This window comes from Ambystoma mexicanum, chromosome 2q (genome assembly GCF_040938575.1).
Source record: "Ambystoma mexicanum isolate Mex_15411 chromosome 2q, UKY_AmexF1_1, whole genome shotgun sequence".
Classification (NCBI taxonomy): domain Eukaryota; kingdom Metazoa; phylum Chordata; class Amphibia; order Caudata; family Ambystomatidae; genus Ambystoma; species Ambystoma mexicanum.
The window spans coordinates 743,340,297-743,359,758 of record NC_090924.1 but is presented as its reverse complement, the minus strand read 5'-3'; the positions used below and the strand labels follow the sequence as shown (position 1 = coordinate 743,359,758).

The 19,462-nt window shown below is 46.4% G+C and overlaps 1 protein-coding gene across 1 annotated transcript in view; it reads right to left on the bottom strand.

The window, feature by feature from the left end:
- UBE3C (ubiquitin protein ligase E3C) overlaps positions 1–19,462 on the bottom strand; it is a 2,658,557-nt gene that overhangs the window by 2,598,331 nt on the left and 40,764 nt on the right. The gene's annotated exons all lie outside the window — the stretch shown is intronic.

The window sequence follows — 19,462 nt, the reverse complement described above, 5'->3', positions numbered from 1 at the left end:
GGGAGGGGGGGCAGCGGGGGTGGCATTTGGGTGGACATTTGCTACATGATTGTATGTTGTAACAATGTGTTTGGTGGGGGTACATGAGTCGGGGCCTGCCTGCAGGTTGCCGTCACTGGTGGGGGGACATGAGTCGGGGACTGCTTGCAGGTTGCCGTCACTGGTGGGGGGGGACATGAGTCGGGGCCTGCTTGCAGGTATATGTTGCCATGTGGGCTGCCTGCGGGGTATGAACACGGGTGATGGGCTGCCTGCAGGGTATGGTCATGGGTGTTGGGGTTGTCTCCTGTGGTGATGGGCTGCCTGCGGGGCACGGCCATGGGTGATGGGTGTCCCCTGTGATGTGGGCTGCCTGCAGGGCATGGACATGGGTGTTGGGGGGTCCCCAGTGGTGTGGGCTGCCTGCGGGGCATGGTCATGGGTGTTGGGGGTCCCCTGTGGTGATGGGCTGCCTGTGGGGTATGGTCATAGGTGTTGGGGGGTCCCCTGTGGTGTGGGCTGCCTGTGGGGCATGGTCACGGGTGATGGGCTGCCTGCGGGGCACCGTCTTGGGTGTTGGGTGTGCCCTGTGTTGCGAGCTGCCTGTGGGGCACGGTCATGGGTGTTGGGTGTCCCCTGTGGTGTGGGCTGCCTGCAAGGCATGGTCACGGGTGATGGGCTGCCTGTGGGTTATGGACACGGGTGATGGGCTGCCTGCGGGGCATGGTCACGGGTGATGGGCTGCCTGCGGGGCATGGTCACGGGTGATGGGCTGCCTGCGGGGCATGGTCATGAGTGATGGGCTGCCTGCAGGGCACGTCATGGGGGTTGGTGGTCTCCTGTGGTGTGGGCTGCCTGCGGGGCACGGTCTTGAGTGGTGGTGGTCCCCTGTGGTGTGGGCTGCCTGTGGGGCACGGTCATGGGTGTTGGGGGGGGGTCACCTGTGGAGTAGGCTGCCTGCGGGGTACGTTCACAGATACATCTGTACATCTACAGACCTACTGCAACACCATATACTATATTTAGTCTCCAGATCTTTCATTGCCCTTTGATAAGGATTATACTATATATTAGCACCCAGTGGAGCTGCAATACCCAAAGAGGTGGCCGGCAAAGCAGGTGGAATTAAAAAGTAACCGACTGCATTCCATTCCAGCCACCTGTAGCACACCCCGCTCAGGCTGCGATCTTGATGCGTGTGACCTGGGCAGCATCTCCCTATCAGCCCCCAACAGAATCCTTTGTCCTGGCCCCTAGCTCACCCCCAGGTCCTGGAATATTTATTTCCAATAGTAAACATATTTGTTCACAGTTTGTTTTGTAAGGGAAGTAGGCGGTGTGAATCGCACAAAGCCTGCTTCCCTTAAAAATGAAAAAAGGTTTCAGCATCACGTGTGACGACACATGTTGCCAATAGCAATAAATGCCACTTCTGGGGGCGGAGGCTGGTTGCGCTGCAGTCTGGCCTACCTGGCTGGCTGTCATCAGCCCTGCCTTGGTCCCAAATGTGATATTAATTACTCATTTGAAATCCGTTAATATGAATGACAGGTAAGTGCCATCTTGTACATCTGAAGTTGCCAACAACCCTGCACAGTCTCCAGCTATGACTTTCATGAAACTTTTTTTTATTAAATACATTTCTAAACTTCTCTTTACACAGCACCTGATGGGGCAGGTATAAAGGGACAGTGCCCTGAACAAAACGGACTGCAACCCGCTGGACAGAGCTTTACAATGAAAACTGTTTTCAGAGCCTTTTTAATCATATATATTTTTACAGACATTCATCTCAATAGTGTCTTATTTCAGAAGTACACATAAATGCTGGATAGTTTCTCATTTTGTGTCTTGGGCACAAATAACTTCAGATCACATTAAAAATAATTGAAATAGAATTGCTAATCAAATACATTTGTTTGCTAATCAAGACAATTTAAATTCGCAAACTCTGCTAAGCTTCTGACATCATGAGCCATGGTTGGTGGTCAAAAGTCTATCTCCCTCTGCTTACCATACTGGTATCTCTTTTCCACCTACTTTTCTCCCCTTCTCCACTACCGCTCATAAACTTGGTGCCACTTTTGATCCCCCTCTGTCCTTTTCTACCCACATCTCCACTTTCGCCGTGCAAGTCCTTTTTTATCTCCCCATGCTATTAAACTTCTTGTTCTTTCTAGGCTGGCTTCCTGTTCCTCCCTTCTTCTTGGCCTTCAGGCTTCACATCTTTCTCCCCTTCGTCTTATGTTTTCTCTACCTACTCCCTAATGCGTTTATCTCGTCTCAGTTTTGTCATGCCTCCCTACTTTCATTCGGAAACCGCTTATTATTTAATTTCCTTTGTATTGTCTGCAAATGCCTTCATGGACTTGGACCTTCCCATCTGTCTTCTTTCATTTGCTTTCATACCTCTTCACTCTCTTTGCATTCCCAGAATGGCTTCCTTCTTCAGTTCCTAAACCCTCATGCTGTATCCCGTTTCTGCTCTTTTTCATTGCTTGCCCCTGAATTTTGAATGATCTTCCCCTTTTTATTCACTCTGCCACTTCCTTTCATCTATTCCCTGTTGTTCTGAAGAAACATTTACTCAATACTTTTTAACGCATGTTCTCTGTCAATTTTTTTATTTAATTTATTTGTACTGTTGTTTTATCGAATGTTCGGGACTGGAGAAAGCACTACATACATTTAACAAAATACAAATTCAAAAGAACTTGAGATCAGAATGTAAGTGTCGGGGGCCTTAATTAATCTGAAAACGAAGGCATTAGGGTTTCACAAAGGTTGCCAAATGAGGGTGCAACACAGAGGAATAAAGTAAGCTCCTCTATAGGACCATGCTCTGCTGTCCTTCACGTTCACCCCTATGTGCCACCTTCCTTCCTAGAAAACAAAGTCAATCACTGTCTCTGCGGTTTTAAGTGTCTAACCATTCTTTGTCTGCAATATTTGCAGATGTCTTGGCTTTCGTAGATGTCAATATGTCTGTTGCACGTTATCTTTAGGAGATACAGAGAAGACCAACAATGGTGCCATTCAGTGGTGGGCTTTGGAGTTATTCCACTTAACACCTTCACAGGTTGCCAGTGGTTTACGTCTGTACGGCATCTCCATCAATCCAGGAGTCTCCCTTGTGGCTCGAGTCTAGACCAGCACTACGTATTTTATCTTTCTCTCTGATCACATATCCATCTGGGATAACGACTTTATGGTCCTCGCCTCAGTAATCTTTAACGCCTCCTGCTCGGTCTTGCTCCCCCGTCCACCTTTATGGTCAACAATGTTCTGTTATTTTCATTTTCCCATACTCTCACTGTGTTGATTTCTGCATTCTCCTCCTCTTTCTGCTTCACTCTTCCTACTAGTAGTCTTTCCCACCTTCAACCTGTGCCTCCCTGTTTCTGTCCTCACCTCCTCCCCATTGATGATTTGTCATTCTCCAAACAGCTCCCCTCCTCTTCCTGTTACTTTTCTCGCCACTCTGCCATGCACTGCCCAACTCCTCTCACCTGCAACACTTCTTTGTGCTCCCCACCACATTTTATACACCCTCATAGAACGTTGCGGGAAGCATAGATGAATAACAATCAACAGGTGAAGGAGGCTATGAGTGTTGCAATTGGTGAAAACCTATGTGGACAATTTCACCACCTGTGTTTACTGTACAAAAGGGCATGCTCTGGTCTGCTCGCCAAGGCTTCATCCCAACCAGGTAGCACCTTGGATTTAGCTGTGAAGGACTGTCTGGAGTTGGGAAAAATGGTGCTGGTTTCCAAGCGGGTACGCAAGGCAGTCTCGGAGCTGCATGGAGCTCTGCGTGGCTGTTGGTTGGCCAGCAACCAGCCATGCAAGTGCTGCTTTTGGACCCTCGACTTTTTGTGAACCAGGTTTGGTTTCCGAGCACAGTGGACACCTGAAGCATGTGTTCCACAGCCTGGTGGAATTGCAACTGTCCATCTTTGTTGGAAATTATTTGTGCAGCGTTTATCAGAACTATTGGCTTTAAATTCCCCAACAATTTGTTGGCTGCATTCCCTGTGGTCCCTATAACAAACACAACCTAGTACCCTACGTGATTCATATCAGGCCCAGCTCCCCTATCCAGCAAGTGGTGCTTTGAAGTTAGGGCGGCGTCATGGAAGTTGCCACTGTCCCAATTTCAAAACCTCCAGCTTACCTCATGTAGTACCATGATGAAGGGATCTGAGAATCAAAGGTTCTTGCTGTGTGCGGGTCTCTCCATTCTCAAATCTACATGGACAAGAGTATGAGACTTGTTAAGGATTCTGGGACTTTAGGTGTCCCCCGTTCACCTCCTCTGGGGGCTAAATCAGAGCAGGTGGTGGCACCAGGCCCCCAGGGTGACCTCACTAGCATTATCCAGTCTAACATGGGATATTGCCACGGTCAAGTGCCCAAATTGAAGAGTGGGTTCAACTCTGGCATCAGTGCCCAACAAGTGTGTGATCCTCAGCAAATCATTTAATCTAACTGCACCTTATCTGAAAAGATTGAGAGTTCATAGAAGTGATACAGTGCACACATTGTACACTATTGAAATAAAGCTTCATTCACAGTCTAATCTAACATGATGCTGCTTCATATAGAATAAGAATATCAGTGACCATTGATAATTTGCGCACTACCAAGTTATTTTTTTGTTTGACTTACTGCCAATGCCACTTAAAATGTCACTCTTCTCGTTGACTGACTGTAAATGTGGGGTCATTAGTAGCTGACTGAATACTGCTTATGTTGTCATATGTAAGGGAAAGGAATTTCAAATTGCTGGGTACTAACCAGACATAAAAAGTCACTTGCCCCTTTCCAGTTCTCCACATGCAAACAGCACACCATTTTTTATTTGCCAAGATCTAGGGCTGGAGACATATCGTGTTTTGGAGATATATCGATATATTTTCAAAAGGGATATAGGATTAGACAACATCATTAACATCGATATATATATATATATATGTCACCCATTAAATTAAGAGGACAAATCAATATGGCCAAATGTCACAAAATGACAAAATGCCTACTTCAGTGCATATAGGGATGTGTATCCTACTTGCATTCTTTTCTTAGTATTGCCATTATTCTTGAGATGATGTCCTTTCGAATCAATTGCAATTTTAGGATGAGGTTAACTGACAATGTTAAGAGTTGCGTTTTGCATTTACTGTTCAGAATTAGTACTGTTGGCATCTCACATGCAGTTGGGTTACAACTGAGCATTTAACCCATATAAACATTATCAAGATATATATTGTATATTGTCATTCAGCCCAAAGATATCGACATTGGACTTTTGGTCCATATCGTCCAGCCCTACCAAGAGCCAATTATTACTCTCCAATAGCCAGTGCAAATTTTGAGGTCTGCAAGTACGGTTGCCTTTCAGTGACTTTGTTATGCTGGTTGTGCCCCGATCACCTCCATTCCTCTTATCAGGAAGCATGCAAGGAGTGCTTTCAAGTAAAACATTGATTAGCTTTGTGATGATGACATGCATTTTTGTACAGGTTTTGCACTGGATGCATACACAGATCTCAGGTCCGGCACTGCTCTAATCCTTCCACAATGCCTGGCAGACAGCTGTTGGATGGCATCATCAAGTCATGCATTGTCGCTGGGAAGGATGCAAAGACGTGTGAAGGGAAGGTATGTGTGCCGGATAATTTGCACGTTGGTGCTGTGCTACATGTGTCTGTTCTGAAAGACCTACTCTCTTGGAACATAGAGGACAGGGACCACACGGTGCATTCCATGATTTTGGAGAAACAGGGCAACTGTGCCCTGGAATGAGCCACTTGCACAAAGGTGCAGCACATTGAGCAGCCTTAACATTGGAGGCACTGCCACTCTTAAATGTCTGTTCGGTTCGAGGTTATCCCAGATGTCAGCCAAACGTCACTGTATTGTTGCTATGTCCATCTGTTACGTTAAAACTGTCTGCTGGCCACGTATATATCTAGGGGAAACAATCTGGGCCTGTACACCATTGGCACGGTCTGCCTCTGCAGGTGTTACGGAGCAGGTTAATGGTCTGCTTAAAGGGGGACTGCTGGATATGCTGCCGGATGGGGGCTTCTGCTGCTCCAGGAGATTACAGATGTTAGTAATTGGATTTGCCTCGGGGAAATGAAGTAGGCGTGTGCCCCTGCCTTCCTGCTGTGTTTTAATTAATATAGTCCTTATAGTACTTTCATAGCGACTACCTCCAGGCTTATGCATGTTGTCAACTAATTAACTTGCTCAATATTTTAGCACTGCTAGCATTAAAAGAAATGAGGGTTTTACTGTTTAAAGCCTGAAGTTACTGAGATACACAGTGGCCATTTAAAGGGCAAAGTTATGTTTACCGAGCAGATTCCTTTCAACAGTGCAACAAGCTTTGACATTGAGGGTATGTGAAGCAAACCAAGCAACACATGCAACACCAAGGGAAACACAACCATGAGGCTCTTACATTAACTTTTATTTCAATGTTACTTCAGACCTGCCATTTCCCTTCATAGACATACTGTAAAATGGTTACTACATTTTTTAACACCATTTGACTTGCAATTTCAAAGATTAAATAAGATGTTGTAGTTCTCCTCATCGGGGCGAGTGGAACTTTTTGGGAAACAAATGTTTTGCTACATTTGTTGAAGCCCCAAAAGAAATGTTGTTAACTTAAAATGGGGGTAAAGCAGATTGAGCAAAGGGATTCCTCTTTTTTTTAACAGGGGACTGTTGTGGTTGAGGAAGGCAATGTAGAAAGACAACAGTGTCCACAACTAGCTACCCTACTTCTACACACACAAGGTAATCAGTGACTCAAAACCTATATATCACACACAGGCTGTCAATAGATACACAGCCATACACCAGGTTCAGTAAAAATATACATATTGTAATTGAGATACATTTTCACAAGATTTAAAAACAATAAAAAAACAAATGTATGAGAAAAATATTGTTACATTGCATACATTACATAATGGGGCTCGGGGCAAACAAGAAGTTAAATGATAATTCAATCCTTTTGTGATGTTAGTAACAAAAAGTGACAGATAGAATCAGTCTCCATGTATAGATCACTTGTCATGGATAACATCTTGGCATGGATAACATCCTTTACTCAGATAACATCTTGGCATCATTACATAGAGGATGTGTTTATGCTGTGGAATGGTAATAGGGAACAATTGACTACCTTTGTACTATGGCTTAACGCACAAGTACCTTCGATCAAATTCACAATGACATCACATAAAGACAAAATAGCTTTTTTAGATCTTGAAATGTTCGTTGTAAGACGGCAGCCCCATACTGAAACAAAGTAAGTTACTCTTGCACTTCCCGCACTCTAAGATACATCGGGCGATTGATTATCCGACCGCTTCTTAATATAAACAGTGAAGAGATGCGTTTGTTTATTTTCATGCTTAATTAGACGGCACGCCAAAGTGAAGAGGCAGTAATCGTTTTAAACGGTGCGGAAAGAAAAAGAAAAGGAAAACCAGCCCGACTTTCTCTGAAGCTGCAACTAAATTCCACAGGTATTTACTCCACTAATTCGTGGAGGCAGATCTATACTTAGAACAACGATAGAAGCATAGCCCTTGATGCGTAACATTTTTTTTTTACAAAAAAAGAGAGGCAGTCTACTTATACACCTGCTTTTCTCTGCAGCACTCAAGTGAATAATGCATTAAGATTGCTGATGTCAACTTCGGATACAACCCTGCATCTTAAAACGGGAAATACAATTGTGATTACAGTTCAAAATGTAATTCTGACCTGCTATATGTGCACTCACAAATTAAACAATGAAAAGAAGTAGCTCACATTAGTATTGCACTCCGTTAAGATGTGGCCGCATTAATGTATCGAAAAATCTCTTTTGAACAGGACAGATTAGATCGTACACCGAATAAATGATCCAAATAAGAAATGTAATTTAGATGTCGATAAACGTTGGTTAGGCAATACTAAACAAGATTTTATCTCTTCCTTTGTAGTTGCAAATGGTGCAATCTTCGCAGATAAATCCATGAACGATACAACTATCCAGGAAAAAAACTTCACACACTCAGCAAAATTTTTAAAAAAATGTTAGTTTCTGTGTGATACTCACCCATGTCCACACAATATATGAAGTCCCAACATGTAAACTGGACCTACCAGGTGTGCAATTATACATTATCATTTTTTTGTTTTCATATTTTATTGTTTGGTGCACGAAGCAAAGTGTGAATTTGCCCTTATACCTACTGTGTTAAGCGTCCTGAAGACAGGTTTTGAAGACACACTGATAAAAGACTTAGGGCATGATTGATGGAACGTTTTCCTATGGGATTGCGCCATTATAAAACACTTCCATGAATCAGGCCCTTAGTCGATACTGGTGTTTTCTTTAACACCTAGAAATACGAATATGTGTTGGCGCTCCATGACAAGTGATCTATACATGGAGACTGATTCTATCTGTCACTATTTGTAACTAACATCACAAAAGGATTGAATTATCATTTAACATCTTGTGTTTGCCCCCTGAGCCCCTTTATGTATGGCCGCATAAAAAACACAATGTAACAATATTTTTCTCATACATTTGTTTTTTATTGCGTTTAAATCTTATGCGAAAATATATCTCAATTAACATATGTATATTTTTTACTGAACCTGGTGTACGGCTGTGTACACATCTATTGACAGCCTGTGTGTGATATATGGATTTTGAGTCACTGATCACCTTGTGTGTGTAGAAGTAGGGTATCTAGTTGTTAACTTAAAACCAACAAACAGGTTGTCACATGTTAAGAACGTTGATACAGAGCATACAGTAAATAAAGTTCCTCGCTTGAAACACTGATGCTCCTGCCTTAATGCAATCTTATAAATTGGCAGTGGCAGCAACAGCACCACCAAATTATGAGGCCAGTTGACCGCATATACATGACCTTCTCACATTATAAAGTAACAGCACCAGATTAACAAGTGGATTCAAGCAGTCAAGTTGCAAAGAAGAGAATTGCTAAACTTTGCAATCAATAATGAGTTACAATTAATATTAAATTGGACAAACAGCTGGGGTGCACTGTGGGGCAGCCTGCAAAATGGCTTTGCTTTGCTGAGCTCCAAAGCCAGCTCGCTTTGGCCGGACACTGCAGCCCCATTACACACCTCAGCCCATGCTGAAAACTGGGGTACTTGCTCCCATAACGCGATTCTGATGGCTTTTGGTGATCTGACGACTGTATGGAGCCGCTTTGTTTTCTCCTGGCCTCGGGAGGCCTAGAGGCAGGACGGGGGAGGAGCACTGCCTCGCTCACAGAGGGCGCTGATGGCCGGCCCCGCTTGTGAGTGGAATACAGCAACATTACTGTCAGGTACACCTTGTAAGATGAGGGCAGAAGGCTGTGTTAGATGCACTGGAGTGAATGCGGGTGAATGACAGTGGAGTGAATAAACAAACGGAGCAAGTTTCAACCTCTCTTTATTCTTCACGGTCAGCAATTGCCCAACGCGGGATTTCGCATCGCGCATTTACGATTCTCACGCATTCCCATTGGCGGGCGCCTCCTGTGACGGAGCTCGGTCGCTCTGTTAGCTGTGTCCGCTCCAGAACACGAAACTCCCCTGCTCCTCTTTGGGCAAACAAAAAGTCACTTACAGTTTAGTGTTCTCATATCTCTTCAATGAGACGCACAGGCCTTCTGATGAACCTGGTGGACCTTGTCTGACGTTCCCCCTGCTAGTCCCCTGGCTCTCCTTCTCTCGTCCGCTCTTCATGTGTCGCAGCAGTGCAATCCTCCTCTCGATCTTCTTGATCTTCCTCTTTGTATAGTTTGAAGTAGGAGACGTTCCGAGTAACCAATCTCCTGGGGGAGCAAGCAGTTCTCATTGTTCCAATCACATGTGATATGGTCAGGTGCTCCGGATCGACCCTTGAATCTGTCTTTTTATCCTGTCGTCTGCATCAAAGTACTTTGTCACCTATTTGCAAGTCAGAACACCTCGCTCGCCTTCTGCTGTCAGAGTATTCCTTCATCTCTTGCTTCTTGTGGGCATCCACCTCTCGAATCTGCTTCACGTTGTCGCTCACTTCATCCATGAGATGAGGCAGTCTGGTCCTTGTCTTGCTGCCAAAAAGTAACTCTGAGGGACACTTTCCTGTCGTACCATGTGGCAAGTTTCTATAATCCCTCAGCATCTTGCACACGGCCTGGTTGGGTGACATGGGTCTCAATTCATTTTGTTGGACAACTCTTGTCAAGCTGCCCATGAATCGCTCCACCATGACACTGGCTTGTGGCCATAGCAGAGTAATTCTTCTGTGGTGAATTCCCATGTATTGCATGAATTTTGCGAACTCCAGACTGCTGAAAAGTGGGCCATTATCCAACTTCAGGACTTTTGGAATGCCCCACGAGCAGAAGATATTGTCCAGTATGACAGTACTGGCTGTCGTAGACAATATCAGGTGCACCAGAGGAAACCGAGAATACTCATCCATGACGACTAGCCAGTACTTGTTTTCTTCAAAGGGGCCGAACAAGTCAATTGCGAGGAGAGTCCACGGTTGTTCAGGCATGTCCGACATCACCAAGGGCTCATGCCGATTTGGTCTGAAAGTACTCTGACATAGGTGACATGCATTGATTGCATGCTCTGCCATTTGGTCCAGCCCCGGGAACCACATAGTATCTCTTATTTTTCTTTCCGTGGCCACTATTCCACAGTGTCCTTCGTGTGCTAGATCTATGACGGATTGCTGTAGATCACTAGTTGATGTCCTCTTATGAGTCCTTCCTCCGATTATTGATAGTTCTTCTCTGACATTCCTGAATGCACGCATTTCTGCAACAAAGTGAGTTTTGCGTACTCCGCTGGTGCTGTACAGATCTCTCCATCTCCCGGATCCAATTAAGTCCTGCACCTTCCACAATGCGACATCTCGCCTGGTGTGGTCCAGAATGGTTTCAGATGCAATTGCCCTGGTAGGGCCAGGATATGTAAGAAAGTTAATGTATTCTTCCGCCAGACTCTTGTCAGTGGAGCTATATGGCAGCGGATGTCACGACATGAAGACTACCAGGTTGTATTCCTTGCCCGGTTTGTGGATAATCGTGAAGTAAAAATCCTGTAGCCTCAGGCTCCACCTTTCTATTCGGGGAGGCATTTTGCATTGAGAACTTCCGTAGATTGTCACCAGGGTCTGCTGATCCATCACGATCGTGAATGGTTTGCCCAGGAGAAACATTTGGAAATGTTTGCATGCCCAGACGACGGCGAGACCTTCCTTTTCAGGTTGTGAATACCTGGTCTCCACAGCTGAAAGGCTCTTGCTGGCATAGGCAATGACTGTCTGGGGAGATTCTCGCCCCGGTTGATGTTGTGCCAGAATCGCTCCCAGGCCAATGGGGCTGGCATCAACAGTTACCTCTGTGCACAAGTTCAGATCAAAATAGGCCATGACTTTGCTGATGTCTTTGGGGAGTGTGATTTCTGAGATAGCAGCGACCTTGCTCGGGTCAGGGCTCATGCCCTCTTGTGAGAAGATGGGTCCATAGAACTTGAGATGCGACTTGTGAAAGACACATTTTTCACTGTTAAGTGTCAACCCAGCTTCCACCAGTGCCGCACACACCGGTCGTAGGGCATGATCATGCTGTGCTAGCGTGGCCCAGAAGATTAAGATGTCGCTTTAATTTAAGCAATAGTTCACATGGCAAATCACTCTCCGCACACTCCTGAAATATCTCGGCAGCTGAGCAGATGGCGAAACAAAGTCTCTTATATCTAAAGAGTCCAATCGGTATGGTAAACGTGTTGATGTATCGGGATTGTTCATCTATCATGATCTGATGATATCCCTTGTTCCGGTCAAGCTTCGAGAACACCTTTGCTCCGTTTAGTAGGCTGATCATATCATCCAGGTGCATTCCAGGATGCCTCTCACGCCCTGTTGCCATATTCGCTTGACGCAGGTCTATGCATATGCGTATCGTGTTTGTGGATCCTCTCTTGGGAACGGCAACTATGACGCAAACCCATGGAGTTGGACCATCAGCAGGTTCTATTATGCCTTCGCTCAGCAGACATTGCATTTCCTCTTCCACGAGAGGTTGCAGGTGTACCGGAATCCTCCTCGAATGTTGAGCAACGGGCGGTACAGATTCATCAATGTGGAGCATCACAGAACTTCCTTTGAGGCACCCAATGCCCTCAAATAAGGTTGGGAACATCTGTCTAGCCGAGTACCTGTGCTGCATGTTGTACATCAATGCCGTCATCTCCATCTCGATGGTCGTGGGGAGACCAAGTAGGTTGCTCCCAGGGACTTCCCCTTGGAGCACATGGACCTCGGCTTGGGTGCACTTCTCTTTATATCGTAGCTTTGTGGAGAACCTTCGATGATTTTTCATGGGCCCTCTCGCTGCCCACTGGAAAACCTTCAGGTCAGACGGATTTAGTTGTGGAGGAGACATCATCTTGCAGTATTCTCACACACATGAGGTTCAGGGAAGCATCAGTGTTAGTGAGGAATTTGGCCTGGTGGTCTCCCATCAGCCGGGGTCGTCACACCCTTCATAATCGCGCAGTTACTTCTCTGTGGGAAGAGAGCGAAGGGGACCTTCCTGTCACTTGTCTGACGTGGCGCACAAGATCTTGCCTCGCACTTGCATCTCCCCTTGGGCCACTGCTGTGTGCATTGAACTCTTGTTTGGGCAGTGTAGAGCTGTACCCCTGCGATCGTCCAGGTGGAGATTTGCAGACAACAGTTAGGTGATTTTCCCAGCCCTATTCGGTACAGGGATGTCCGAATGCAGGGCACTTCACTCCTTCCTGATGGGGAAATGGAAGGCCACATCGATAGCATCTTCCAGATGACACAGGTCCACTAGGCACATTGCTGCTAGTGGGACCTCCTAGGGCTGATGGCGAGACTTGGTAAATTTGCTTTCTTCCAGGCACTTTAGAGGTTTCAATCTGCGAGGCTTGTGCATCCGCCATAGATTCTGTCCTGGCCATCTGCAATATGGTGGCCAGCGGGAGGGGTTCTCGGAGAAAACTTATTTCTGAATGACTATGACAGGCACCCCCCTATGATCCTCAGTCGAATGGCCTCAAGGTTCGAGAACATATGAAACTCGCAATGCGCTATAAACTTGCGTCCATTGATCCACACACCAGCTGGCACACCGTGTTAAAAAGGTGTCTCTCGTGGTCCATGTTACGTTGGGGGTCGAAGTACGCGCTCATCACTTTCTTGAGGCCTGTGTATGTCTTAACTTCCTCTAGCAGGAACGTGGGTATAAAGTCTTCTACCTCATCTCCGACCAGATTCATTAACAACCTTCTAGCAAACTTGTTGGGCGAGCTTTCATTGTGGGCGTGCAAGTAATTCTCAAATCTCCTTAACCACCCAGCGAGGTCCTAGGGTTTGCTGATCATTCATATTAAAGGGGCCTGGTCGGTGAAAAGCTGCTGCACTGCTGATTCAGTTATCAGGGAGTCTCGTGTACTTGGGTTGCATTTACCAGCATCCCTCCTTCGTCGCCATTGTCGGGTACTCCCTGTAAGAGGAGGGCAGAAGGATGCACTGGAATGAATGACAATGGAGTGAATCCACACACTGAGCTGGAGGAAGTTTCAAACTCTCTTTATTCATCGCGCCGGCAACTGTCTAGCTCGGGATTTCCCATCGCGCATGCGCGATTCTCCCGCATTCCCATTGGCGGGTGACTCCTGTGACGGAGCTTGGCCGCTCCATTAACTCTGTCCTCTCCAGGACACGACAATCACTGGTGGCGTCTGAGCACTGCATCCCCTGCTTTGAAGACAGCCCCAGGTGCAGCATTTGGTCGGGTGGTGCAGGCGAGGAGTGATCATGCTCCCGACATCGTAGCACATCTAAACGCACAGCTCTCAATCCCCACTCGCATAATAGGCATCAGCACCACACTGCTACCCCTTGCCCCCGGTCTTTAACATCAGTCAAGAGGATGCATGGTGGGGGAGGGCAGGTGAACAGCAAGTCTGTGCATAGTAGTGCTGAGCAGACTTTGGGTACTGCACAATGGGGGGGGGGTTGGGAGCACCGCTCCTGGAGCTCTAAGGCAGCGATCATCTTCTGGTAAAGTAGCGCTCCCACTGTAGGAAGGGAGTGCTACTGGCCTGGGATTGGACCTGCAGGGGCCTACAGAGGGAGGTGCTCCTATATACTTCAGTGGTGGTTGGTAGTGCCTTGGCACCAGATACCCTTCTCTCACAGGCTGCAGATTATACTTGTGAGTGGATCCAGTGTGCTGTCAGCGGGCTTGGGGAGTCCATCTATCTGGTCCCTGCTGGAGACCCAAGATAACCGGGACCTCAGCCTGGCCAATTGATTCTGACCCCCATGCAACCTCTCTTTCCCCATTGGTCCTGTTTAGTCCCTGTATGATGACAAAAGGGAGCAGCGCTCATAACAAACAGAGCAATATGGAAGCCTACACCAGACTGTCAAGCAAATCCCAACAAGGAACCAAGAAAGAGCAGACAGCGCTGCAGGTTTGCCTTCCACCGACATGCCTGACCTCTGACAAATAATGGACACCATGCAGACAGGATTTGCCACCATGAGCGGTAAACCTGATGCCACAACCATACTAAATGTGAAGATGGAACTGCAAGTGCTAGACTTATGGAGGGAGAAACCCGAATTAGCACCGCAGATGATGACATAGTGGGACTGAAGACCCAGGTAACTACAACATCAAAAGATCTCAAACAGACCTTGCAACACTGTGATGACTTGGAGTCACGCGCAAGGTGCAATAATGTCCAGATAGTCAGATTACCTGAGAAAGTTGGCACAGGCCCATGGAGGAAGCCATCAAAATTCTGCTACGGACGATTCCTGATGACCCTCGTTTTCGTCTACCTTCGTGGTGGAGAGAGCTCACAGGTCACCTGTGACGAAACCCAAACCAGGGGCCCCACGAGGCCAGTAATTGTAATGGGTTATTTATGACGCGCTTAATACCCAGAGAACTTGTGTTGCTCTGCGTGGTCTTGCTCTCAAGAGGAGTGCGTTGCCCCTGAGCTATCCTCCCGAGACCGCGATTGTGAGAATATTGAACTATCGTGATCTCATCCTCCATGTGGCCAAAGAGAAGGGTCCTCTCCGTTACGAGTCAGCGAATAAACATATTTTACCCTGACTTCTGCACTGCAGTCCAGACAGAGTGCAGGTCATTTTGGGGAGAGATAGGGCTACCAAATATGCAACACTCTTCCCGGCTCAACTGAGATTCTAATATGAAGGGAGCACACACTTCTTCACACTACCTGAGAGGCAGTGGCGGCCTACATCGAGGTGAACATTCACTTTTCCTGTGTGGCATTAGGCAGCATTGAAAACAACGCAATTGTCACCTGAGGTACTCGCGCATGATCATTGGCTGGCCAAAACCCAAAGTATCATTGTGATGAGGTCTGGAGCCCCCAGACATTTGCTTTGTTATGTGTGTGGTTGCCCCTGGCTGCTTGATTTGGTTTGACAGTGTACATATGGTACTATTCATCCATATAAGAAGGAGTTGGCGTTAGTAACGAGGGCTAGTAATGTTAAAAGCAGTGTCCCCCATGCAGAGATGCTCTGTGGTTCGGAGGGACCGTTTCTTGCATTGTGGGTGGGTTGACATCGCCCTGTTTGGGGGTGGGAAGGACGGTTGGTTTGTGGGGGATTAAATGTTCTAAAAAATTGTCTTGCCAGACAGAGGACAGAAGTATTGTAGGCAAGATCACATTGTTGCAGGCATATAGGTACAATCTGGTGATAATTATTAATGGAAGGTTTGATTAAGTGGAGACATGGCCACAGTTAATGTGATGAGTTGGAATGTCCGGGGAATGGGCAATCGCACTAAAACCACGAGGATAATGGTTAACAGGCACAGGATCAATGTTCTTTTCCTCCAGGAGACACATGCCACTGCAGTTATTATAGAAATATGGCACCATCATGGGGAAATAATAGGTTCTTCACGTCCTACTCAACTCGGTGCCGGAGAGGGCTGGTCCTGATCCATAAATCACTCAAATTCACAGGGAAAGGTACGCACATCGACCCAAATGGTCAATATGTTTTGGTACGTGGCATTTTGGAAGGTGTCAAACTGCTTTTAAGTAACACGTACGGGCGAAATATAGACATCCCTGGTTTCTATGCAGAGGTGGCATCCATTATAGACACATAACCAACGGTGCCTGTTTTATGGGGGGTGACATGAACACCATTCTGGACCAACAGATTGATAGGACTTGTTCGGCCCCAAGACCACCATCTAGAGCGTCACGTAATCTACAGAACCAGATAGATAGGATGGATATCCGAGATATGTGGCGTACACTACACCCACAAACATGAGAATACACTTTTTACTCAGTACATGGCATGGCATGGCACATAGACATTTTCCTGATCTCACAACATCCGATAGGGAAGGTACTGGCCACAGATATTCTTCCGCACACACTCTCAAACCATTCCCCCATAGTGCTGCGTATGACGATGGGCAGCTGGGCCTTTAATCTCAGGTCATAGAGATTTAAATCAGAGGCACTACAAGATGAAGTGTTTAAAGCAGACAAAAATGATATATGTAGTTACTTCACCCACAACACCCCAGAGGCCACCACATATGGTACAATATGGCGCGCATTCAAGGCGTACATTAGAGGAATGACCATCTCTAGGGAATTTGGGATTCTCAAGACAATAAGCCGTGACCGAGGGAGCTGCAAGAATAAACTCAAGGCATTAGAAACTGCATACGCCGTCACACCTAGCCCCGCACTCCTGGCAGACATTCGCACCACTCTAGAACAGTTCCGGGCACATGCCCAGAGAGAAACTAGATATTTTTCTAAACCCATAGCCACAAGGAAGTATGGCGAGGGGGATCGACCCAGAGAAATCTCTAGCCAGACTTGTGCATAATGAGAGTGGTCCCACTTAAATATATTGTATACTGGATAAGCAAAGGGATTGTAATTGGCCGACCAAGACATCCTTGGCATCTTCCGGCGTTTCTATGAAGGTTTATACAGTTCCAGCCCGCCAAAAGGTGAGCAACCTATACACTCCCTACTAGATGACATCTTGATATCCAGATTGTTTGCTAGCACCAAAGAGCAAATCGATACGCAGTTTACTGTAGAGGACATCATGCTAGTTATTAAATAACTCAGTAGAGACAAAGCTCCAGTCCCAGACGGGCTGACCGCAGATTTCTATATGGAATATGGCGCAATCCTGGCCCCCCACCTGCTATGGGTGTGGGAAGAATCGCTAGAACACCATCCTTCCGTAATCGCTCTGGGAGGCCATAATAACTATACTCCTCAAGCCATGTAAACCCAGCAACGATTGTGGGTTGTACAGACCCCAGTCAGTTATCAACGCTGACACCAAAATCTTTTCAAAGAATATAACAAACTGAGAATTTCCTCTGATGCCTCACCTGGTCCACAATGATAAGGCAGGATTTATCCCAGGTAGGATTACGGCACTAAACATCCGGCGCTTGTTTCATATCATGGCAGGTTATCTCCTGAGGCCTCTGCTGTGGCGATAACCTTGGACGTGCAGAAGGCATTTGACATGGTATCATGGGAGTAGTTACTCGTAATTTGGGGAAGTGTGGGCTTGGTTCCAACATGATAAATTACATCAAACTCCTTTATGGTCACCCAGTTGCAAGAGTCTTGGTTAACTCGCAAGTATCCAAGCCTTTCTCTCTTGTCAGGGGAACCCAACAGGGCTACCCCATCACCAATATTATTTGCACTCACCATTGAACCTATGGCAGTCTTCATCAGGGAATACCACAGAAAACGGGAAATTCAGCCAACAGGACATCTGGAAGTCATTTCCCTCTATGCGGATGCCGTATTGCTGCAAGTCAGGGATCTTCACTTAAATCTTGACCCAATAATGCGTGATATTATACACGTGAGAGAATACTCAGACTTCGCAGTGAATTACAGCAAGTCTGAAATCTCCCCCCTAACATGCCAGTACGGTGAGGCCGCGTGGGGACTTTGCCCTCAAATGGGTGCCTGACAGGATTAAATACCTGGGAGTCCTAATATCTAGGGATAGAATCTCACATTTCCATGATAACTACACTGCGCATGAAAAATATGTGGCAGAAAAATTGAATAGGTGGAAGCTTGTACCTCTTTCACTGAAAGGCAGGCTGGCCCTGGTGAAAATGAACCTCCCCGAATTATTATACATCTTTACTAATGTGCACCTCTGGCCGGGTAAAGCCATTTTGCCAGACTTCATGGGTCCTGTTCTCAATTCCTGTGGAATACAGGTGCGGTCTGCAAAAAGTGGACGGACATGACACTGCCCTATGACAGGGGAGGGTTCGCTGTACCACATCTTGAAATATACTGCATGGCTGCTCAGGTGTAATTTGTGTCCTATTGTTACGGTAGTGACCATGCTCCAACATACGCTAGACTTGAAAGTTTGGCTGCCGACAAGACAGATACTAAAACACTGATACTGGACACAGCTTACAAGAACAACTGCCCCTATGACCCAGTACTTATTACAATCACTGCATGGAGGGCAATTTTTGAAAAAGTGGGGGTGGCACACCCATACTATAAGTGGCTGCCACTATGGAAATTGCCTGGCCTCCTGCCTGGGATGTTTCCGTCTGTGCACACTGGAAAAAGATGGGATACCTGGTTTTGGGTGATGTTCCCGGAAGGGACGTTTCTCACATTACAAACGTTGAAGCAAGAACACAAGGGCTCAGCAACAGAGATTATGTAATTCTACAGGTTCAGGGCAGCAGTCTCCCCATTGTGGGAGGGTTACCCACTTGAGCCTCACGAAAATGAACTCTTCATGTATATCTCAAATTCATACGGCAGTCACAGGCTGTTAGCCACACTGTACAGGATGATCAGTAAGGTTGGACCACTTATCCCACGGCAAGACGTAAGTGGGCTGAGGACATGGGGATAGACCTCTCTGACGAGCAATGGGATAAGATGTGCACACTAACCAGAACAGCATCACTGAACTCTAGACTTAAATTGATTCAATACAAGATTCTTAATAGACTGTATTACACTCCCAATAGGACAGTAAAATATACCTGACCACAGACAGAAGATGCCCGAGATGCAAAAATGGAAATGCTGATCACTTACACATGTTGTGGAGTTGTAGCAAGCTGCATGAATTCTGGAGTTATGTATTAGATACACTGGGCCTCATTATGAGTCACCCGGTATGGAAATAACGGTGGCGGTAAATCCGCCGCCACCGTTGTTTCCATACCGGGTGATCTCGAGTCCTGCAGGCGGAGGCGTCATTCCCGCCAGGTCTGACCTGGCGGGTTTAACACCACCCGCCTGCCGGCAGACATGGAAACACCGGCACCATCAAAAGATGGTGCCGGCGTTTCAACTT